Genomic DNA, 25,869 nt, shown 5'->3' on the forward strand with positions numbered 1-25,869 from the left:
TTCACAAATTTGAACTTGGTGAAAGTGAAAAAATGTTAACAGATATACCATCGATTTAGTCGATCGATTTGTTCGATATAATAAGCAAGAGGTTCCAACTGAGCACGCTGGTACTGGAGTGTGAAGGGCAAATTTTCTAGCCCACTATTCTCCGATGGAAGCGTGTAATTTGCCGGCTGTACCAATAAGCACCACTTATTCCCGTGGAATAATCGAATCAGCAAAGGGTGTCATCGCCTTCCTCTGTCCCCGTCATCGAAATTTGCTGGCTGGAACGCGGGCTCGAGCTACCGGAAGGTGATCCACCGTCAGCCGCGTATAATTGGAGATTTAAGCGTCTCGCCCAAGGCTCTTGGCCCTGGCGCCACGCCGCGTAATTATTGCATCCGTTTCAGACGGCGAGTCGAAATTTCTGAACCATGATCCTCCAACTTGGTCGTTCCAGTTCGTTGCCGGCCGCTCTAAGCTCCGTTTCAAACCCTTGCAACTATCTCTCTCCCTCTCTCTCGCTGTCCTTCTTGTTCTGGTATGAACAGGTCTCTCGATAATTGCAGGCGTCACGCGAACTCGGCCTACGGGAAAATGGCGGCCGCGAAACTCGTGTCCCATCATGGAATACAATCCCCGTTCTCCTGCTACGGTTAACCTGTCAGAGAAAACCGTAATTGGGGCAGTAAAGGTGAATGAATGCGCGTGCTTGCGTAATAAAGTTTTATTGCAAAATTGAACACTTTGAGGTCATGCGGTCATATAATACGATACGGTGCTTGATATTAGCCATTCGTCCATGTATCGTTCATAAAAGCTGTCTTTTAAAAGCGACGTCTTTTCATAACAGAAAATGTGATGTATTAAAGATAAATTGCAAAGAATTTTTAAATTCCTATATTGAAATTACGACCCCATTTTAAAAAACACTGTAGCAGCTGTTAAAAAATAAAAAGATTGCAATGTCGAGTAAAGCGCGAAGCATCGAAGCGACAGGATACGGCCTGTCGGGTCAATTGGATCTCGCAGGAACTTTGTTTGGTCCCCGAAGGGACAGCTTAGGGGGACAGAGAGCGAGAGCTTCTTACGGGCGGAAGCTCGCGAAAACGTCGAATTAACGACATTATACTTCCTAACCCCCGGTAATGGGTGTAAGAAGGTTAGCTCTTCTTTTTTGCCTCTCGTACGTCCTCGGTCGTTCTCGTCTTCGCGAAGAAATCCCGGAAGCCTCGTCTCCTTCCGTTTCGTCTCCTTTCTTCTGCCACCTTCTTCATCCTTTGTTCGTCTCCTTTCGGAAGCTCGTCATCCTCGTACCGGCGTTCGCTCGCCTCTAACTAGAAGAGAAGTTTAAGAGGCCGAAACATCCTCCCGCTCTAGCTAAGCATTCTCTGCCTTCGACACTTCCATTTCCGCGGTGGCGGTGCCGGTGGCGGCCAGATACGGCCACGAGGAGACCGTGATCCTTATCAGTAGCCCCGAGTAATTAACTTTCGAGGGTACAAAAGTTAAGAGATAGGAGGAAGAAGGTGGTCGGACCCGCCGGCAGTTTAGCTGCTCGTGCAGTGTACCATTCCCTGGCCTCCGTTTTCTTTTCGCCCCCCCTTCTAATTATTTCTTGTACCTTCTTTTGCTATGTTTTCTCTAGCCAGCTTCTCTCTGCTCTTTCGCTACATTATTCGCAATCATTTTTTTTCTTGTTCTAAAACAGAAATTTCCTGGCTGGATGGTTCTTTACTTTCAAGCGAAGTCCATATTGCCTCTGTCTGGCTCTGTAAATATAAATACGTATGACAATGTGTATATATTCATATACGTACTTATTATAGTGTTCCGTCTTTTAATCATCGGGGAATTTACAACAATTTATGCGCGAAATTTATTTGTATCTGGGGAGTAAAAGGTTAGCCACAACTTTCGAACAGAGACGTTATCGGCAAGCACCTCTTACATCTTCCCTAACCAGAGCTAAAAGTGTAACCAACCCCAAGATCCGATAAGAATCTGCGTTCAAATTTATATCCATCCCCTTTCCCCATTACCCCAATCATCCCCTCCATCTGCTTGCCGCAAGATGCCGGTGTAATTCGTCTATCGAGAGTCCCTCGGCTTTGCCGAACCAAACAACCGAAAGATATTGCGAGATCTTCGATTGCCAGATAATATCTCGAGGTTATCTCGGAAAAAGCGGAGGTAAAAGCGTACGAGGGTCGTAATAAACGCATAACCGTGGCGCAACGAGCGGACCGTGTTCTGGAATCCGACGGGGTTAGTTTTCAGAAACCGCGAAGATTCATCCTACAAAGGGGATCAAACCCGACGATGCTGGAACTGCAATTTCGACCTGTGTGGATACGCGATCCGCGAATATCGTTATTAAAATATCCCAACAACGAAAAGCTTGCTTTTCATCGTTGCTGAAATTGCCAGATGCGAAACGGTGAAATATAATATTTAATATAACATTCTGGTATAATAAACACGGGGAAGTGGATAACTGGTGCATTTTTATGTCTGGAGATATTGAAGATTGGATTGGAACTGTTTGTTGTGCGACCATGTTCGCTGGTATTTACTAGAGAGATCATGCTATAGAGATAGTAATGCTATATGGATAGAAATGCTATAGAGATAGTATTCAATGCGTTAGAATAAGCAAACAACTGTTCTACAAACTTTAATGCATCACTTTCCAAAATGGTTGTTTTTTGGATTTACTGTCATGTGAAATTGGATAACAAAAATATAGTCTGTGAAGGAAATACGTAATCTTATAAACTTCCAAAGCTATAGGAGTACCAAAAATTCAAAAATTTTCAGGTTGTAAGACTTTAAAATTTCTAAACTGTAGATGTCAAGTCCAAAAAATTCCAAGACACTTAAACTGTAAAAATATAAAATTCTTAAACTATTTAGAATTTAAAGTGTTCCAAAGATTCCTAAATTCTTAAACTATAAAAATCCTGAAGTATCAAAAATTCAACAATTTTTAATTTGTAAAAGATGCAAAGTTAAAAAATTCTGGATCTGTCAAGATCAAGTTCTCAAAAATACCAAGACACTTAAAATGTACGAGTATAAAATTCTTAAACTCTAAATGACTTAAAGTCTCAAACTTCATAAATCGTAGAGTCCCAAAATTAAACCGTAAAAAACCTAACCTAACCATAAGAACTTCAAAAATTTCCAAAATTCCTAAATCGTCAAAATCCGGTCTCAAAGCAGAAAAATGCAAAGCCAAAGCTGGAAAAACGCGGGGTTAAGGGGTAGTTAAAGATTCCGATCAGCCGTTGTCCCGAAAGTGCGAATTTCCCTTTCGATCGTCGAATAAACGCGGAATAAAGAGCTCCCCGTCTCGGCGGTATTCGGACGTGGAACTTTTGAAAGATCCCGCGTTTATATCGGTTCGATGGGGCGAATCGTGCACGGAGCGTTTTCGAATGCTCGAAAGCTGCGGTTGCGGTCACTCTCCCCGAATGGTTCCGCTCGTAAAAGCCTTTTCAAAACGTTGGCGAAAAACCGAGCAATGCCGGGAAAGTAGCGAGGAACGGGTCAGGGCGGGTCGTGTGTATACATAGACGGTTCCGAAGGGGTGAATTCACGGTTCGACGTGCGCACGGGGTTAAATCGCGGCAACGAAAAATTCGCGTGCAACTGGGTCCCGGCACGGTTAAGCGAGCATATCGCGCGCCACGCTGCAACGGGTAATTCGAGAGAACCGGGAGATCCACGGGATTGACAAATTGAACGCGCTGATAGATTTACAGTATTCTGTTACCGCTCTATAAAAAATTCCGCGCGGCGCTCCTCGTTAGCCGGCTCTGTGAATGCGCGAGCGTTGGATGCTTTCGCGATTTTTGGGCTCGTTCGCGCGAGAATTTACGGTTCTTCTTTGCGCTTTCTTCGTTGGGTTCGTTTGTACTTCTATATTGATAAATTATACTGTCAAACCGAAGGAGATGAAGTTATTCACAGATTCAAGTTTATTTTACAAGATTAGGATCAGGTACTGCAGACAATTCTTTGCACTCTCTAATGTATGTTACATATGGTGGTTTCACTTCTCGCTGCTAGATGGCGCATGAGATCGAGACTTTCTCGCTAGTACACAACGAGCGTTCCGTCACCTACAAAGAGTTGCCGCTCTCTCAATTCTGTTGAGGGTTTGCCTACGTTAATGTAATAAAGGGTATCAAACTTAAAACTTATTAAACAGAAATGGAGTCAAGTTGAAGTCCTTGCTGATCGGACCAAGTCTTCTCTCTTCGGTGATAGCATAATTGAAGGTGGATGGGTAGAAGTTGCATGTACGCGTTCCAGTGAGGTGTTATATCTGTCTCCTAGCTTGGTGGGCTAGATAGCAAGATTCACAGTAACTCCTACAAGTTCCTGTCCATTCCTTTCATGCATTCCATACATTTTATGCAATACGGAGACAAAGAATGCTTACATAGTTTTGACACATTCATGATGGTGGTTTTGATGTGGCAATGATGGTGGTTTTGATGTATCAGTGATGATGGCGGTTTTGACGTATCGATGATAATAGCGGTGTGACCTCTGGTCTATCGCTTTGGAAGCACACGTTGACGACAGAAGATGAGACATTGACGGCGATGTGTCATGCCATAACAGTACGATTGTACATATTATCAGCTATCCGAGTTGGTTAGTAATTGCTGTGTGGAGGAGATCAAAGTAGTCAGATGACGCATCCTTTGAGTCAGATGTACTTTTGACGGTAGGAATCAGTTGGATGAGGGACCATGCGTATGAATTAGATCAAAGAGCAGCAAAGGACAGTAAAAGTCAGCCAAGGATAGCAAAGGACAGAAAGACAGTGACAGGACACTGAGTGAGACAGTGTGAATTGCGTGTATTATTTATTTGTCACGAATATTACTAGTATTCGAATTTTAGGAATATTACAAAATGTTCAAAATGGCCGACCCTTTCATCTCTAGGACATCCATATATACGTTAAGTAATTTCCAGATTGCTGACAGTACTTGTATACCCAAATGCAACGCAAACTTGAGAATACTGCTTTGCTACTTTGTTCTGCTTTTAGAAAAAGAAAGAACTGAGAAAGCTCTTAGGGAGATAATATAAAGGAAGATAGGGAACTATCATGTCCAATCAACATTTGGTACATTTTCAAAAATCAAACATAATATTAAATATACTGTTAACTACATAGTAACTAAAATAGCTCAACTCTGTTCAAACTTGTATCAGGTGATCGTGCAAAGTAGAATTCTGTGTCAAACTGGTACCAGATGATTATAATAATAAAATAGCTAAATATTGTAAGGCTTGTACTAGGTGTTTAACCGTAAATCCTATAAAACCATAAATGAACTATCAACCCCGTTGTTTCGTACCGAACGACATCCAAGGAAAAAGAGTTCTTTAACTCTTTTAGAGTTTCATCGAAAGAAGAGCTACCTGAAGTTTGTTATTCATTTTACGGTACGTTAGACTTTATGACGGCTTTTAATCCTACGGCACGAGCTACGCAGGCAGAACACAGCCAATAGGAACGCAGCTAGATCCTTGTTCTCGATCCAGTTAAATGCGACTTTCATGGTTCGACGGTAACGAACGTTCGGTGACTCTTTTATTTTTACGCCGTCACAGATAAATTTAGGTTTGACACGGACGTGCGAATTAATTAGCCTTCATACGATTAACGAGCGAAGCTTCTCGGATTCGCGGAAGCACGTTTCGAAGAATCGATAATCATCTTGATACATTGCGTTTTAAGGTTCGGAAATGTTTCCATCGCGTGAGACAGTTTTGCGATAAAAAGAGGTGTCAAGCTGAGACAAAATTGACTCGTTTCGAGGCTTCTGATGGACAGTCAGACATCTAATGATTCTTGCAAAGAAAAAAGATAAAGAGATCGAAATAATATTCGATCGTTAGATGAACTCAAGTTTCAAATAAAAAAATTTGTTCCAATTAAAACTGATGAAAATAATAAAATAAAGTATAAGGGTATTTATCTACAATTTAATAAATAACTTTGTACTATTAAAATTGTTATCATAAAATATAATGATACAATAATTGAAGTACGTTCCTTCAGATTTAGCAACTTTTTCACTCCACATATAAACTTCTTGGATCATTAAATTTTATTGGAAATATTATGTATTAAATTTTGGAGTACAATTTCCTATGCATACAATATAAATATATAAAAAGAGAGGATAATCTGTTCAACCTGTTTCTGGCGTAGAATTTTTTAAGACAATAATGGATGAAGTGATAAAAAATTTATTCGAGGAATATCCGTATTAATCAGTTTCCAAATGCAGAAGAAATATCTTTTTTCCGGAGGGTCATTAATGCGTCTAGACACGTTTATTTAGCGGATATGACCTCGTAGAGACATCGAGGATCGAAATTTGAGCGCTGTCACAAGGAAGGTGCGTCTCGTCATAAAAGAGATTCGCAAGAAGGTGGAAATCCGATTCTCTTCGCGCTAATTGACGACGACGAATCAGCCGACGAGAGCCGACTAATTGACCAAAGGACTCCACGGAGCAACGAGAAACGAGTTTTTCGATAGTTTCGACGAACGAGCCAGAAACTTCCGACGACTTCTGTCGAAGGATTCCATGTCACGGATTGTCTAGGGAGTTTCCAGCGATAAGAAGTAACTGAACTGGCAAAATACCGCTGGACTTCTCTGTTCACTCTTTCGAATGGAATCAGGAAACGCTTATTTGGATGTACCTGCGTTCTTAGTTTCGAGAAGTTTTTGTAAAATTTTGCTTTTGTGATCGAATTCTGGGTTTACTGTGGGATAAGCGGTGTGCTTTGGGAAGTGAATATTGTGGGATTTTGATGGTTTGATATTTTGGAATCTAGAGATTTTGGGAACTAGGGATTTTGGGATCGGGGAATTTTGGAATGTAGAGATATTGGGATCTAGGGACTTTAGAATCTAGGGATTGGGGAATCTAGGAATTTGGAGGTCTAGGAATTTGGGGATCTAGGAACTTGGAGATCTAGGGATTGGGGGTTTAGGAATTTTTGAGTCTAGGGATTTTTGGATTGAAGAATTTGGAAATCTAAGGATTTTGGGATCTAAGGATTTAGGGATCTAGGGATCTAGGGATCTAGGGATCTAGGGATCTAAGGATCTAGGGATTTGAGAATCCAGGTATTTAGGGATCTAACGATTTAGGGATTTAGGGATTTGGAAATCTATGTATTTAGTGATCTAACCAATTAGGTATTTAGGGATTTGGGAATCTAGGAATTTGGGGATCTAGTGATTTGGGAAGCTCAGGATCTCAGTATTTGGAGATAGATGAATTTAAGTATCTGGAAATTTGGGAATCTAAAAATAGAAGAATATCAATTTTTTCAAATCTCCAAATTTTCAAATTGTCAAGTTACCAAATTTTCAAGTTTCCAAATTTTTTAATTGTCAAATTTTCGAAACTTTAAATTTCCTAATTTCGAAGTTTCAAATTTCTAAATCCTTAAATTTCTTGATTTTGGGGAGTTTATGGGTTGTCATTTCGAGAATTTAGAGTTTTTGAAATTTTGTAATTTTTGTAAATTTTGTATTTATTGGAATTATTGGAATTTTTGTAATTTATGTAATTTTTGTAATTTTTGTATTCTTGCAATTTTTGCAATTTCTGTAATTTTGGTAATTTTTGCAATTTTTGTAATTTTTGTAATTTCGGAATTCTGAAATTAGGGGACTTTTTGGACTTTATAAATTTATCATTTATGAATTTATCGTTTTGGGAATTTGTGAATTTGGAATTTTGGTCTTTCCCATTTTTGGAATTTTGATATTCGGAGGTTTGTCAATTTGAAACCTCGCATTATTGAAACCTTGGGTGTCCAATTTAATTATTCTTAAATTTGAAAACACTCATACTGACATTTAAAAATTCTACGACTTCAAGTATCGTAAAATTTTTCCAATTTTCCAATTTGAAATATCCATGTCTAACATTGAAACTTCGAAACCTTGCAATAATTGAATTTTTAAAAGACCCAGAATTTAAAAATGCAGAACTTTCATAACATTGAAACATCGAAATCTTGCAATAATTAAATTTTTAACAGACCCAGAATTTAAAAATGCAGAACTTTCATAACATTGAAACTTCGAAATCTTGCAATAATTAAATTTTTAAAAGACCCAGAATTTAAAAATGCAGAACCTTAATAAAATAGCACATTATACTCGAGCGCCTAAGAAGCCACCGTTTATAAATTACGTCCCAGGCTATAAAAGCACAAGGCCAATTACGAGATGAATAATATTCCTCCCGTTAAGTCAGAATTTCTTAATAAATTCTGCAAACATAGCGTCAATCGTGTGCTTGTAAGCATTATGCGGCGTTCACGTAGTAATTGAAAACGGGACGGATTTTCGCGAAGTCAAGATAATTAACTGGGAAGCATAAATCGTGAAGGGCCGTGCATCGTTCACGGGGCGATTTTTCAACGGCGTATCTATCTGACCGCGGGATAATTAATTATCTGGCGGGTTGTTTCGCGGTCGAAACGTAAGTCACGATATCGCGTTCCTCCGAGTGCCTATTACACGCTTTCGACGATTTATGCTCGCCAGACCTTCCTCAGATATCCTCCGCGCCATATTTTTACCCTCGAGATCCCGCCAGATCGGGCAACAATAACACATTTGAACGATAATTGATAATAAAAGCTTGTTTTCTCGCGTGACGCGCGAACGTGTCGTGTTTCGAGGATTATTTGAAGAGCCGGCGAAATTAAATCGTTGCCCGATGTTCCACGCCAGTTGAATAGGAAAAGTTGAATGTCGACGGTGAATTTTACCGGGCAATTTTTGCCCGCTGAGTGGACGGGGATGTAGAGGAAATTCGCGAAAAGTTTCGGTAATTATTCGTGGCTCACCGTGTCTTCGCTTTTCCGCGTGCCTTTAACAAAAATTAACGGCCTAAACTTTCTTCGCGATATTAACGTTCTCTTTTTGATAACCGTCACGTTTTGTTTTCTCTTTCAGGTCAGTTAATTGCCTGGACCCCTTTGTGCCCGTGGATACAATGCGGCCTCCTCGGGCTGAATCCTTTTTTGCCTAATTCGAGAGGGAAACTGCATCGAAATCTTGTTAGTGAGTCAGTATATTTTTATTTTCGTGATGCTCGAGCTTCCGCGATGTTTTCGCGTACTTTGTATTATGATCAAGAGGAAAATAGTATTTTCCGAGGTAATTAGGGGAATATGGAAGTACAGAGATGTGTAGAGAAGAAAAGAATAGTATTCATTGTGGGTTTTGTGAAACATGAGACACTGGTGAAAAATGGTGGTATTGAGGAAATAGGGAAATACAGAAATATTTGGTGGTGGAGAAATTTAAGGATATTAATTTATGGCAATTAGAGGATTTCAAAATGTAGGAAATTTGAGAGCTAAAAAATGTTTGATATTTAGGAGTAAAATCGTTATTATGTAAAAAGTGCTTTCGTTCCACTCGAGAGTACATTAGCGAGTATACGCTGTTCTGGGGAATATATCTAGGGGAATTTACCTCTCGAGGAATTTTGAAATTTTCAAGCGTAACTATGTAGTAAGCTGGAAATTTGAAAATTTAAGGGTTTGGAAATTTTGTAGCTTGGAAATGAGGAAATTTGAAGTTTTGAAAATTTGAGAATGGAAAAATTTGGAAACTTGAAAATTTGGTAACTTGGAAATTTGAAAATGTGGAGATTTGAAAATTATTGGTACTTTTCTATTTTTAAATTCCCAAATTCCCAGATATCTAAGTTTATATATTTCCAAATCTCTAAATTCTTGAATCTATAAATTCCTAAATCCATAGATCTCGAGATCCTGAACTTCTCAAATCCCTAGATCCCCAAATTCCTAGATTTCCAAATCCCTAAATCCCTAAATCGCTAGATCCCTAAATACCTAGATTCTCAAATCTCTATATCCTCAAATCCCTAGATTTCTAAATCCCTAGATCCCTAAATACATAGATCTCCAAATCCCTAGATCCCCAAATTCCTAGATTTATAAATCCCTATATCTCAAAATCCCTAGATTTCCAAATTCTTAGATCCAAAAATCCCTAGACCCCAAACCCCAAGATCTCCAAGTCCCTAGAACCCCATATCCCTAGATCCCCAAATTCCTAGATTCCCCAATCCCCAGATCTCAAAGTCCCTAGATTTCAATGTCTCTACATTCCTAAATTCCCAGATTCCAAAATCCTTAGTTCCTAAAATCTCTAAATTCCAGAATTCCATAATTCCTAGATCCTAAAATCCTCAAATGCAAAAATTCCTAGATTTCCGAATCCCTAAATTCCCAAATTCTTCGATCCCTGAATCCCTACATCCCCGAATCCCTAGATTACCAAATCCCTAGACTCCCAAATCCTTAGATCTCTAAATCCTTACATCACCAAATCCTTAGATCCTTAAATCCTTGGGTCCCTAAATCCCCAGATTCTAAAATCCCTCTATCCTCAAATTGACAACGTCCCAAAATCTCAACATCTCAAAATCCCTATATTCTAAAATCTCCAAATCTCCAAATCCCAAAATGCCAAAATCCCCAAATCACCAAATCACCAAATTACCAACTCACCAGATCCCTACACATTAAAAATAAGTGAGCAACACGAGCGAATAATGACCGTAGCAAGCAAGGTAGCAGCCTTACACCGTCGCAAGATCTGCCTCCAGAATAACAACGATGTTTTCATTATCCGACCTACATAACTGCGCGAGAGCAAAGATCAACTGGAAGGAACAAACAGATGACACTAAGAAGGCAACGAACCAAAAACAGCAAGCGTGCAACGTCTCCGACTCGGTTCCCAATTAGTTCGCGAGTAAAACTGGCAAAATCGTTGAAAAGACGAGGCGAGCAAAGCGTCAGCACGCTCGACAAAGAGGCGTCCATTCCAATTACCGTCCGCTGGAAGTCGAGCGATCGCGAGTCGAACCGGGACCCCCGGCTCGGGAAGAAGACACGGCTGGTCGACACCGAATCAGACCATTTAAATCTTCCGCAAGGAGGATCGTCTGTAGCGCGCGAAGCAACTCGGACGAGCGTAACCTTAAGACATTCGAACGAGCGGACACGAGCGGGAAAGAGAGCAAAACGGAATTTCCGGGAGCACGACGGAACTCCCGGTGAAACTTCTGAAAGGATATCGCCTCGACGACTCGATACCGTGCTCTGTTTCGTCAAACTCTTCTTCGCCGGTTCTTTCCCCCCTTGGCTGCACGCTCTGTTTGATTTACGAAACTTCCTCACGATGTTTTCGCAGTTTTATTCAGCCCTTGCAACATTCTTCCGACGTTAATACCTCGCAATTGCCGGATTATAAGTTTTGAAAATGTCTTTGCTGTGTACGGAGAATTCGTTTCGTGAGGTTCTTAGGAAGGTGCTTTCGACCAAACGTGTATTTGGATTTTTTTGGAGAGGGAGGAGTTTAGATAAGAGGGGGAGAGTTTAATAATGTACTTTTGTGGAGATTTTGGTACTTGAAGATTTGATACGGGGAGAATTTGGGGACTTGGATTATGGGAAGTTGAGGAGATAGGTATTTGGGGATGTAGGGGTGTAAGAATATGGAGATTTGGAAATATGGGAATTGGTAGATATAGTAATCTGCATATTTCGGTATTTGAGGATTTAGAGATTTGGATATGTAGGGACTTAGGGATGTAGAAATTTAGGGTTGTAGGAATTCTGGGATATAGGGGTTTGGGTTTGTAGGAATTTGGGGATATAAGAATTTGGAGGTATAGGTATTTCAACTTGTAAGGATTTGGAGATGTAGCGATTTCGATATGTAGGGATTTGGAGATGTAGGGATTTCCATATGTAAGGATTTAGGGACGTCGGGATTTATGAATGTAGAAATTGGGGGATGTACGGAGTTCGGGTTTTGGAAACTTGGGAATATAAGAGTTTGCAGGTATAAGTATTTCAACTTGTAAGGATTTGGAGATGTAGGGATTTCGATATGTAAGGATTTGGAAATGTAGGGATTTACATATGTAAGGATTTAGGGACGTCGGGATTTATGAATGTAGAAATTGGGGGATGTACGGAGTTCGAGTTTTAGAAACTTGGGAATATAAGAGTTTGCAGGTATACGTATTTCAGCTTGTAAAGATTTGGAGATATAGGGATTTGGGTATGTAGGGATCTGAGCATATAGGTATCTGTAAATGTATTTACGCATGCAGGAATTTGGGTATGTAGGAATTCGAACATACAGAAATTCTGAGGATTTAGAAATGTAGATACTGTGGGATGTAGACCTCGGAATACAGGAACTTAGGGTTGCAGGAAATTAGTAATGTACTTGAGGATGTAGAGATTTGGATGCTAGATGCTCGACGATATGGTAATAGCAATTTAATCACCCAGAAACCTGAGAATATAATTCGAAACCTAGGAATTTGTTAAAGCTTAATAATACTGAAACCTAGAACATGAAACCGGAAGAAAACTAAAAATGAAAACTGAAACTGTTAAAATCAATTTTTCACACATGTCTCCTCCAAACCCGAATGTACCCATATCAAACATTTTTAAATATATTCGTTACATCGTTGTGAGTCTATATTATATCCTTTACATCAATATAATGAGATCTCTTTAATATCCCCGGTGGATCCTGTTTTCGCACACAATCCAGCGTCTTAAATTTATATCCATCCGTCGCACGGGACGAGGGTGCGTTGGAGCATTCAGGCACCCTAGCGTCGGTCAGAAGCGGCTTGTATCTCGAGGCCCGTTCATTGTGAGCTTGTCCCCAGCGGGCCATTGTCTTATTGTTTCCTCGCAGGGAGCCGCTGCTAGTCTCCTGGTACCCTTTCCGGCTTCGTGTGGAACTTCCGTAACCGGAAGGAGGCTCGGCAACTTTCACAGCGAAGTTTGTCGGGACGTTTACTTGGAGCTTATCGCGGCTCGTCTCGTTCTTCGCTAATTTCGACCCCTCTATTATCGTTGCTTTTCGCAGCCCTGTTCTTTTACCGAAGGTCTTAGCCGAGATACGCTCGCCGTTTGATTGATTGCTACTTCTCGAGGTAAGACCGCCGGGAAAAAGCACCGACGAGCTGCTCGATAATGAAGCGTACTTCTTCCTTGGGAAACTTCTTTGAAACCGAGCCCGTAAAGCGATCTTTGGAGACCGCTTTCGAATGATTCTGTTCGATCGTTGATCGTTAACTGATTGGAACTTTAAATGGTGTTAAGGGGCTTCTCTCTTCGTAGACGTTGACCGGCATCTGACCTCGAGAATCGATAATTTGTGATTCGGAACAAGAAAAATTTTCATAATTGACTCTTGCGAAGCCTTTTTATGTTTCTACTTCTTGTCTCTTTATGTTATTTGATATTTAATGGCAGTACGTAGTTATATAACATGAAGCTATATAATGGAAGGGATATTAACGGAAAAGCCACAAATACAGCACCGACCATTCTGACATTTTAACCCCATTTATAAAACCGGCTGGAATATTTCGTCCATTAAGTACGAAATTCCAATCTTCCCATAGCTCGAAAGTAATCCCGGGCGAAATAAAAATTCTCGAGCCAGCAGATCGGCTGGTCCGCGTGCAACAGCAGTTTCAATATTTAATTTTCAATATCCCCGGGTCCAGCTACGATTCCGCCGTCGATAACGAAGGAACGAATTAAAGTCGCACACGGCCGTCCATTAAGATCGCGTCTATCGTGGCTTCGGATAGATATTAACCCAGGGCCGGCTATCTGGATTTAAACTGGTACGGGAAATCGAGCCAGACGACCGTGCAACCACAGGGAACGCTAAAAGAAGAACAAGAAGTAGAAGTAGAAGAAGCGTGGACTTGATTCCGCGAGTACGGAGTCGTTTCGCTCGATTAACCGTCGAATTATCTCGACGAATTCGAAGGTCTTTCTGCGTTGCCGAGCCAACTCGACCAAGAAAGGAAGGAAGGAAGGAAGGAAGGAAGGAAGGAAGGAAGGATGGAAGGAAAAAGGGACAAACGGTGAGAAACGATCCCCTCGATTTCAGGAACGTTAATGCACGACGATTGGGCGAGAGCCAAGGCCTCCAATTCTCTGTCTCCCGGACCCTATTTATCTATTTATCAGACCAGCCCATTTCCTTCCTTTCTTCCTTTATTTTTATCCGTTTTCTCTTCGATCTTCCTTCCTACGGTTCGTTTCATTGTTTTCTTAAAACCTAACGTTATTCTGGGACTCGTACACCAATGTCGGAGTTTCTCTCAAAGGAACCCGGGTAATCTTCGATTTTATTAGCTGCTCTTTCGAACGGAAGTCGCAAAGATTATCTGCTCGGTGCAATCTTCATTTGTTGGAATGTTATAAGGGGACACTGATCGACATAAGAGATATACGTTTAGTGTCGATTAACGTGGTTTGCTTGTCACGGGTCGTTTCGAGTTAGATAAGTAAGCGTTGGATAATCACGCGCTGTGTAATGACGCGGTAGATAACAGTGCGTTAGACCACACGTTAGATATACACATGCTGGGTAACGACGCGTCGATTATCTTCGAGGTGTATCACTACATATTGAATAATCACGTGTTGGATAACCACGTGATAGATAGCCACGCGTTGGATAATTGTTCGTTAAGTATGCACGCGCTGGATAACAACGCGTTAAGTATTTTATGTTGTATTACTGCATGTGGAATAATCACGCGTTGGATAATCACGCATTGGATAATCACGCGTTGGATAATCACGCATTGAATAATCACGCGTTGGATAATCACGCGTTGGATAATCACGCGTTGGATAATCACGCGTTGGATAATCACGCGTTGGATAATCACGCATTAAATAATCACGCATTGGATAATCACGCATTGGATAATTACGCATTGGACAATCACGCATTGGGTAATCACGCATTAAATAATCACGCATTGGATAATCACGCGTTGGATAATCACGCGTTGGATAATCACGCGTTGGATAATCACGCGTTGGATAATCACGCATTGGATAATTACGCATTGGGTAATCACGCATTGGATAATCACGCATTGGATAATCACGCATTGGATAATCACGCGTTGGATAATCACGCGTTGGATAATCACGCGTTGGATAATCACGCATTAAATAATCACGCATTGGATAATCACGCATTGGATAATTACGCATTGGGTAATCACGCATTGGATAATCACGCATTGGATAATCACGCATTGGATAATCACGCATTGGATAATCACGTGCTGAATAAGCACGTGCTCGATAATTACGCATTGGATAATTACGCATTGGATAATCACGCATAAGATAATCATGCATGGGATAATCACACATTGGATAATCACGCATTGGATAATCACGTGCTGGATAATGACGCGTCAGATAACCACGCGCTGGATAACCAAACGCTGTATAACAACGCGGTGGAAAACTACACATTAGATATCCACTCATTAGATAATTCTGCATTGGGTATCCACACGCTGGATAACAACACATTAAATATCTTTGACTTGTATCGTTACATACTGAGTGACACGCGTTGAATAAGTGCGTGCTAGATATCTACCCACTAAATAACTAAGCATTGAATATTTTCGAGTTGAACCGTCACACATTAAGTAATCACACGTTGGATAAATGCGGGATATCACTGTATAAGTATATGTTAAATATTACCGAGTACTGTCACAATTTGAATAATTACGAGTTAGATACCCCCGCGTTGCATAACCACGCGTTAGATAATTAAGCGTTACATGTTGAATAACTACGCATACGAGCACCCGTTGATTAACCATTCGCTGGCTGTATCACGTGTGGAATCACACATTGTAAATCTACTCGTTAGCTCGTTACATCGGTCCGCGTTGTACTGACCATTACACCCTTACACATAACGACAAGAATTATATCGTGCACCTTGACGCGTTATATTGCCGTAATATAGAAATCGTTTCATTGTCGAGAAGCGATCAAGATCTTCGTTCAACCATATACGTTATCGAAGGAATTTTTTCCATTCAATATCAAAAACGGTCAATTTGCACCCTTTACAAAGTGCACGGTAAATAGGATTCGAAATTGCTCGCACGGATTCCCGGTTGATTCTTCGAGCACATTCCTCGCAGCAAACAACACGGAAACGATTCCTCGCGTCATTTACCTTCGCGAAATGACGCAACGAGCTTCGCTACAGCTCGTCCCACGATTGTAATCCCATAACACGGGCAGGCACGGTGTTACGAAGTATCGGGTCAAAGGAGACGGCCGGTATCCGTAAAGGGAGCAAATCTCTGGCCGGGATTTTAATTAAAGGAAGCCGAGTGTGAAAATTAGTTGGAATTTGTCGGTCGAACAGAGCCGGCTGGTGGACGATGGTCGGCTTGCGTTGCCGACCGCCACTAATTAAACGCTATCAATGAGCGTAACGGTCGATGGTTGCCCTTCTGCCCTTACAGCTTCCTCCGGAACACGCGTCTCCATCCGGTCCGTCGTTGGATTGTGAGTCGTTGGACCAGGAAGGACGGCATTCCGGACCGGGAACCTCCAAATCGAATACGTATAACACTGTCTTCCCTTTGATATTGGGCTTTGATTGCGCGGCCTGTTAGGGATAATTTGCTTGTGTGCGATATCATTAAACGGTCTGACATACTGCCAATATTGAGATAATCGTGGTCAGTTCTGGTACTATGGTTCTTTATCCTTGATTAATAATTTGAGATCATTCGAAATTAAATGCTTGACTGATGACATTAATATGTGACGTAATTAAGGAGTCCCTTATTATGATTGTATGATATAATTAAATAGCAATCTAATATAATTATTGTATGATTTAATTGAACAGTCGACTAACATTATTAATATGTGATGTATCTGAACAATCAACTAATATGATTACTATATGATATAATTAAACAGTCAACTAATACAATCATTATATGTTATCATTAAACAATTAATTAATGTGATTGTTTGACATAATTGAACAGTCGACTAGTACAATTAATATGTGATGTATCTGTACAATCAACTAATATGAGTATTATATGAAGTAATTAAACAGTGAACTAATACAATCATTATATGTTATCATTAAAGAATTAATTAATGTGATTGTTTGACATAATTGAACAGTCGACTAGTACAATCAATATGTGATGTATCTAAACAATCAACTAATATGATTACTATATGATATAATTAAACAGTCAACTAACACAATCATTATATGTTATCATTAAAGAATTAATTAATGTGATTGTTTGACATAATTGAGCAGTCGACTAGTATAATTAATATGTGATGTATCTGTACAATCAACTAATATGAGTATTATATGATGTAATTAAACAGTCAATTAATATAACTAATGTATTATATAATTAAATAGTTAACTCATATGAGTAACATATGACATAGTTAAGCAGTCAACTAATACCATTATTACATGATATTATTAAACAGCTAATTAACGTGATTATTATGATATAATTGATCAGTCAACTAGTTACAAATGTGTTTGATATGCGATATAACTGAACAGTCAAATAATAATTAACATACGATGTAATTAATCCACTAATATAACATATGATCCTAAACAGACAAATACAATTAACATATGATGTAATTAATCCACTAATATAACATATGATCCTAAACAGTCAAATACAATTAACATATGATGTAATTAATCCACTAATATAACATATGATCCTAAACAGACAAATACAATTAACATATGATGTAATTAATCAACTAATATAACATATGATCCTAAACAGACAAATACAATTAACATATGATGTAATTAATCCACTAATATAACATATGATCCTAAACAGCCAACTAATAAAATTAACATATGATATATTAAACTCAGTATCATAATTTAACTCAGTATAATATATAATTAAACAAGTACAATGTACAATGAACACATGACACAATAAACGATTATTGTTGTCCACAACAAAATACAACGGACGAAACAAGTTCTCGAGGACAGTGATACGATTTATCTACACGATGCTCCTTTCATCACCAAAATTGCGCAGCTCGCGAGACGGCTGAAAGATCAGCGCGTTGCTAACGCAAAGTACAAAAGAGTCCCATCCGAGGACCATTCTCGAAGTTTGAGTTTAGCCGAAGACCAACTTCTTGGGAGTTTCTCGCGAACTTCAAGTTTCCATTGTATAGCCATTCTCGCCCTAACAGAAACGTCAGAATGTTTGCGTGACGAGCGGACCTACAAAACTTTGATGAATTATGTGACCAAGCTCGCGCGAAACCATTCAAGGAATGTAACGCGACGTATTAAGAACTTTATACTCGGATAGGATTGTTCACACCATATTTAACAATTTTAACGGACAGCTAATTTAGAAAGTGGAAAAGCTTAATGGAGCTATATGACGGTGCAACGCGTGGTAATTTAGCGTGGTTGCAAGGGGCATGAAATTATCTGACGTGCGGTTAAACAAAGCATCGAGATGCTAGTTGTACTGTTTTAGATTTTCTAATATAAAATTTATCATGGGGTCTAATTTACAGGTGTTTAATGTTACACATTTCCTTAATTCGAATAATATTCAAATTGGCACACAGGCAAATTCTCACGCGCCCCAATTTTTCAAGGAGACAAATTTCTACGCCCCCAAATTCTAAAATATTCAAATTCTCACGCACCCCAATTTCTCACGCATCCAACTTCTCAAATACCCAAATTTCTACGCTTCCGAATTCTCAAATATTCAAATTCTCACGCACCCAATTTCTCAAATACCCAAATTTCTACGTCCCCAAATTCTAAAATATTCAAATTCTCACGCACCCCAATTTCTCACGCATCCAACTTCTCAAATACCCAAATTTCTACGCTTCCGAATTCTCAAATATTCAAATTCTCACGCACCCAATTTCTCAAAGACCCAAATTTCTACGCCCCCAAATTCTCAAATATTCAAATTCTTACGCACCCCAATTTCTCACGCACTCAACTTCTCAAATATCAAAATTCCAACGCCCGCCAATTCTCAAATATTCAAATTCTCACGCACTCCAATTTCTCAAATACCCAAATTCCTACGCCCCCAAATTCTCAAACATTCAAATTCTCACGCACTCCAATTTCTCAAATACCCAAATTCCTACGCCCCCAAATTCTCAAATATTTAAATTCTCACGCACCCCAATTCTCACGCACCCAACTTCTCAAATACTCAAATTCCTACGCCCCCAAATTCTCAAATATTCAAATTCTCACGCACCCTAATTTCTCAAATACCCAAATTCCTACACCTCCGAATTCCCACGTCCCAAATTCGAAATATCCAAATTCTCCTACACCCAAGTGAGAATCCACTCTCAACTTCCTAACCTAAAAAATCCCAAATATGGCCGACAGTAACATAGCGGTATTCCAAAACTACCTAACCTAACCAAAACCCCGCTAAAAGCTACCCACCCGCATTTGATACACTCCACAAATTCGAAAGTTTGCTGGCAATCAAATTTCATCCTTTCCCCTAAAAAAAAGGGTGAAACTACGCAAAGATCGCGAATCGTGTTTCCTTTGACCGACAGTATGCTTTGTAAATGATGCTCGAGATGTGTACACACTCTGTGTGTAATCGAATAGCCGATGCTTGAAACACGATGAAGGCCGCAAGTTTAGAAACTGTTCCTGGTAAGCTTATTACAACGAGAACAGTATTCAACAAACCGATCGAACTTATCCGATTAAGTGTTCGATAATGGACGGCAGTTCATACGTTCGGTAGAAGCCAGACCGGTAAAACTCAACGACACGCAAAGTACTCGACAAACAACTTCGTTATCCCTGTATACACGTTTTATCCGCCGGAAGAATCCACAAACTTGAACGAGAAATCGTTCGGGGAAACGCAACAAGAAGAAATCGGTTCTTGTGGAACTTTCCTTTGCTCGTTGCTTCGATAACAACCGATTGCGGTACTTTCGATCTTGATTGATAAATCGGTTAACTTCGTTGATTCTTACTGTGCACGATTTCGACGGGTCTTCTTGCGGGTTGTTTGCTGTAGTTACGATGTTTATTATACTTTTGTCAATTACTATATTTACAACGTTTATTGTACTTTCGTATGTTTCTATATTTGCGATATTTATTATACTTTCGACGATTACTGTATTTACGATTTTTATTATACTTTTGGCAATTTCTATATTTCCGATATTTATTATATTTTCGTCAATTACTAAATTTGCACGAAGATCAAGTTTTTAATATCAATTGTAATTTGTGCAATTGAAGATTGCTAAGTGCAAAATATACCTAACAGTTCAACGTCCTTTATTTATTACTACTATAATTAGGTAGCCTTTAATTAGGTAGTTATATCATATAACTGCTAATAAACTTGTAGGTTAGGAGGTTGATTTCTTTTATTTCTTTGGCGAGTCTGACTTGTGACGCATTCGTGACTAACTTGTGACGCACATATGACGCATTCGTGACGCATTCATGACACACTCGCGACGCACTCAGACGCATTCATGACGCACTCGTGACGCACTCAGACGCATTCATGACGCACTCAGGCACATTCATGACGCATTCGTGACGCACTCAGGCGCATTCATGAAGCACTCAGACGTATTCATGACGCACACAGAAGCATTCATGACGCACTCGTGACGCTCTCAGATGCATTCATGACGCATTCAGACGCATTCATGACGCACTCAGGCATATTCATGACGCACTGAGACGCATTCATGACGCACTCAAGACGCACTCAGGCGCATTCATGAAGCACTCAGACGTATTCATGACGCACTCCTGACGCACACAGAAGCATTCATGACGCACTCCTGACGCTTTCAGATGCATTCATGACGCACTCAGACGCATTCATGACGCTCTCAGATGTATTCATAACGCACTCGTGACGCACTCATGGCTAACTTGTGACTAACTCGTGCCTCACACGTGACGCATTCATGACGCACTTCAGCTGTGATCAATTTTACTCGAATTTTTAATACACTGATTTGGAGTTTAAGTCCAATAATGTGTATAGTTAAAGATTGCTTAATACCAAATTGACATAACATTTCAACTTTCTTTGTTCATTACAATATTGTATCTGTGATTAATTAGTTCTGATGCTTCGATTTATTCTGACTTATTTTGATAAATAAGTCATAATGCAATGGGTAAATGATGGAGAAATAAACCTCAAATTCATCAAACTTTTCAACTAGAAAATTTCAGTTTCATTATCTCCCAAGGGGTTAAATAAAAGAAGAAGTTTTGATCCTATAATATTCAATTTGTCCTACATAATTCTCGCAGCATCGGAAGTAGAAAGATTCGTTCGTTTCGTTAAGATAAATCCGAGGCGCCCGAAAAGAAAATTGGCCGCTTCGACGGTCGGGGAGGTTGGTAGAACAAACTAATTTAAGTGCTTACCGGTATCTGGCTCGCAGGGGTGCAGGAAGAGTGTCTCAATTAATCCCAAGCAGCCAGGAATCCAAGAAACACGAGCGTCTATCTCCAAATCCAGCAACAAGGAAACAGACCCTTATTCGTTTTGTTCCCTTCGACCTGCGAGAAAGAAGCATGGCTGAATATCCTTGAGAACTTCCGTATAAAATAAACCGAGACACTCGTTAATTCGGGGAATAAAATATTACCGCGTCGAAACGAACGAAGCCGAGGAACGTGAAACCTTGAGAAAATATCGGATTGCGGCGAGTAAAGGTCGAAGGAGTGAACAGTGAGCAACGCGGGTTAAATACGAAGCAAGAGGATGAAAGGGGTGAATTGTAGCGGAGTCGGAAGGTTATTTTCAGGTTGCAAGCATGTAAGCCGATTTGGTGGCCGTTTAATTATGAGAAAGACGCAGGAACGAGCCACCTCGGCCAGAGGGCGAACGGGTGACTGCTGGATAAATGGGGCTGGAACAATAAGGGAGGAGTCCCACGGAGGACTATTAACCTCTGCCGGTGACGTGTTATCGCGTCGTCGAATGCGAACGAATTAACTCGTCCAACTTCCAGACTGGTCGTTTTCCATCGACGAGACGACGCCGTTCAAACGACGCTCCTAATCTAATCGCGGACCCCTGCTAGAAACCGATACAACGCACGCTCTTGGAAAGTTAAATAAGGCTGAAGGGATGCAGCCCGTTATGGGCTGGGGTGTTCTTTCAAGGGGTTAGACAGGCAATTTGTCAAATTTATTTACTGGAAGTTATTGGGAACCTGGGCTCTTTTTTAGGTCTCTCGAGGAAGGTTAAATTTGGTAGCTTGAAAGTATAGAAATATGAAATTTTGGAATTTGGAAATTTGGAAATTCTGAATATTTGTAAATTTTGGTAATTTGTCGATCGTAATGTGACATATGTGTTATTTTCTGAATTAGAAACATCTCTAGAAAATCTGAATTTTCACATCTCTTTATGGGGTTTCTTGACATCTGAATATCTGGAGTCAAGAATTTTTAAATTTCCTAATACTTAAATATAGGAATTTTTATATTCTCTAATATCTTGAACCCTGAATATTTAGATTTCCGAATTTATAGATACCTAAATATCTAGATTTCCAAATTGTAGTTTTAGTAATTGTTAGATCTACGAATTTCTAAAATCCTTGAATTCTTAGATTTTCGAATTATTGCATTTACAAATCCCTAGATCACGAAATTCCTATATTTCCAAATTTCTAAATCCTTAGATTCGCAGGTCTCTAGTTCCCCAAATTCCTAGATTTCAAGATTCCTAGATACCTAGATTCCCGGATTTCCAGATCCCTAGATTTCAAAATTTCTAAAACCCAAAATTCCTAGAGCCCCAAATTCCTAGATCCCAAAACCCCTAGAGCCCCAATCCCTAGATTCAAAAATTCTTAGATCCCAAAATCCCTAGATCTCCAAAACCCTATAACACCAAATCCCTACATCCAAAAATCCCAGGATCCACTAATCTCTAGATCCCCAAATCGCTAGATTCCCAAATCCCTAGATTCCCAAATTTATAGATCCCCAAATCCCTAGATCCCCAAAACCATAGGTCCTCAAATCTCTAAATCCCCAAATCCCCACATCCTCAAATCCTCAAATCCCCAAATCCCAAAATTCCCAAATCCCCAAATCCCTAAATCCCCAAGTCCCAAAATCCCAAAATCCCCAAATTCCAAAATTTCAAAATCCCAAAATCTCCAAATCCCAAAATCCCCAAATCCCCAAATCCCAAAATCCCCAAATCCCAAAATCCCCAAATCCCCAAATCCCAAAATCCCAAAATCCCCAAATCCCCAAATCCCAAAATCCCCAAATCCCAAAATCCCCAAATCCCAAAATCCCAAAATCCCCAAATCCCAAAATCCCCAAATCCCCAAATCCCCAAATCCCCAAATTCCCATATCCCTCACATTTCCTTACAAGCCATAAATCAACCCAAATTCACAAAATCCCTAGATTCTCAAATTTCTACAACTAGACTCGATATTGTAATTATTAATCGCACCGCATCTTAGTTCCTAATTTTCCCAACGAATAAAATTTAGATCTCATACATTCGACGTACTCTATTAATGAGTATAGACCGGGGATGTCTCATTTTCTGAATTAATAAAATCACAACGTGGCACATGGAGCGAGTCCCCGTTCCCAGCAAACTTTCGAACGTTCCATCGTACCGAAGAATATTAAAAACATATCGATCGCCCAAGGAACTCTGCTTATAAATGAAATATTAAAAAACAGCGAGCTTCTTTATCTCGCCCCCTCGTTTTAGCCGTTCAATCCCGAGCGAGTTCCACGTTAAAGCGTTCGCCCCCGCTCGTCCTTATCCGAGCGGAAAATTTCATATTGCCGCGGAGAAATCAGCAATTTGTTAGACAACCCGTTGCTCAAGGTGTCCTCGACTGCTCAAGAAACGTCGAGTTGGCGTGTTCTCATCGATCCTTCGAACGTTCGAAGAGCGAGACCGAAACGGGAATTCGAAACGATTCGTTCTGAGAAAAAGAGAGAACTAACGGTAACGATTTTCTCGATTGAAAAATTCCGCCGTCGGTTGATAGTGCGTGATTCTTTCGAAAAATAAAAAGATATCACCAGGACACGCAGAAATGCTCACGTTCGTACAGCATCCATTGTGTCGGCCCGTGTTACTTTGTTCCTCGCTCGACCCGGTTTTTCCACGACCGGCAATAATTCACTTCCCGGCCATTTCGTTGCCGATATAACGCCACTTGACGACGTATATCTACGCGATTCTTTTTACTTTTGTTTCGTCCGTTGCTCTCGATCGATTCTCGCGAACTCTATGACGCGTACGCAGATTCCTTCGTATTTGTCAACGTGGTCTAATTCACGATACGTTCTTGCCCCAATTCTTTGTTTTCGTTTAATGGGTTCGTTCACGTTTGTAGTTTCAAATCAATTCTTTAGCAGCAGGTTTTCTTCTTCTTCTTGTACCAAGAATATTCTTGGTACACTCTTATACAATAGTATAAGGTTTTTCGTTCCTTCACATTTATAGTTTCAAATCAATTAACCATAGCAGCACTTAAGTCCCATTTTAAGTATTTTTTGGTTAGTCACATTTGGTGAACGCTTAACCTTAGTGAAGGCTTTAGTTCGTTTTCTATTCATGTCGTATTGCGATTTATTATTTAGATCACTTTAGAGACCCACTTCATACGTCACTCGTATTTCCATTTCCTCCTGAATTTTAGCTAAACCCATAGAAAATCAGTAACTGGTCCCTTATCAATGTCACAAAAATGTGTACCCACGAGCTTTTGAAAAACGTAAGAAATCGAAGAGACTCTCGAGCAATCATTCAATTATTTTGCGATATAAACTCTAGTTGGTAGACAAATTCATTTGTTGGGTCCACTTATATTCACTTGTTTGAGAATTCTAATTTACGTTGTTTAATTGTCATTACTGCTGATGCTGCTACATATTATTTTCTTCTACAATATTTATTTTAGTAACGAAAAATTAGACGAGCAGTCAAAACAAGCTATGTCAAAGTTTCAGTGAAAGTTGCATTCAAGTACTCTAAACAGTAACCACACCGTCAGAGGTGTTCTCAGGATAAATTTGTGATCCACTGCTGACGCTGCAACGCACATACGTATGCATACATATGTATTATCCGTTTAACTCTAAGACTTCATAGCAAAGGCAGATCACCAGATTTGCTAAACACAACTTTTCCAAATATTGAATCCGTTCAGATTTCGTACGATAGCAATTTTCCGATTCTTCGCTTCAAACAACGATCGATGCGTGTTACGTCCCCGGGATGCGTGTCACGCTCGGTTACAACGACCCTAGCCGAATTACAATCCTTCCCTTCTGTTTTCGGCGATGTTTTGCATGGTAAAACTCACAGATCACTCGTGACACGACGGACAACCGTTGCATTGAAAAATTGCGATGCACGGCAAAATATTTCGACCACCGATTCGTCAATCGTGCCGCGAGATTTCTGCTTTAAAACTGGATTGGTTCACTGTTCTGTTCGAGGATTAACGTGTTGACTGCTCTTGTAGTTCTATCGAATAACTTGATCAGAGGTACACAATCAACTACGCCTATCATGCGATATAGCAAACCGATACGCTTTTTTTGTACCGTTGCCCGATAATCTTTGTGTACACACAAGTGTATCGACGTATTTCTCGTTCGAAATATCGGTATCTTCACTGAAATCCATTTCATTAAGGTACTACACGTGTACCACACGTTTTATAAAGGTATTACACGTACAGGTTTATTAGTTTCATAGATAACTGTTTTTATAGATAGGAAGATAGGAATTTTAATATCATTTCAGGGAAGTATATTTCACTTTTATAGATAGGCAT

At 39.8% G+C, this 25,869-nt stretch overlaps 1 protein-coding gene and 1 long non-coding RNA gene across 3 annotated transcripts in view; one reads left to right on the plus strand and one right to left on the minus strand.

The window, feature by feature from the left end:
- The window catches only part of Syn1 (Syntrophin-like 1), a 453,675-nt gene that overhangs the window by 151,910 nt on the left and 275,896 nt on the right, over positions 1–25,869 (plus strand). The window lies entirely within an intron of this gene.
- Positions 612–25,572, minus strand: LOC143266590 (uncharacterized). The gene is made up of 3 exons (XR_013041533.1): positions 24,126–25,572; positions 21,455–21,589; positions 612–1,757 (listed from the first exon to the last, which is right to left on the minus strand). It is a non-coding gene; the product is annotated as an uncharacterized LOC143266590 (long non-coding RNA).

The sequence above is a fragment of the Megachile rotundata genome, chromosome 2 (genome assembly GCF_050947335.1).
Source record: "Megachile rotundata isolate GNS110a chromosome 2, iyMegRotu1, whole genome shotgun sequence".
NCBI lineage: Eukaryota > Metazoa > Arthropoda > Insecta > Hymenoptera > Megachilidae > Megachile > Megachile rotundata.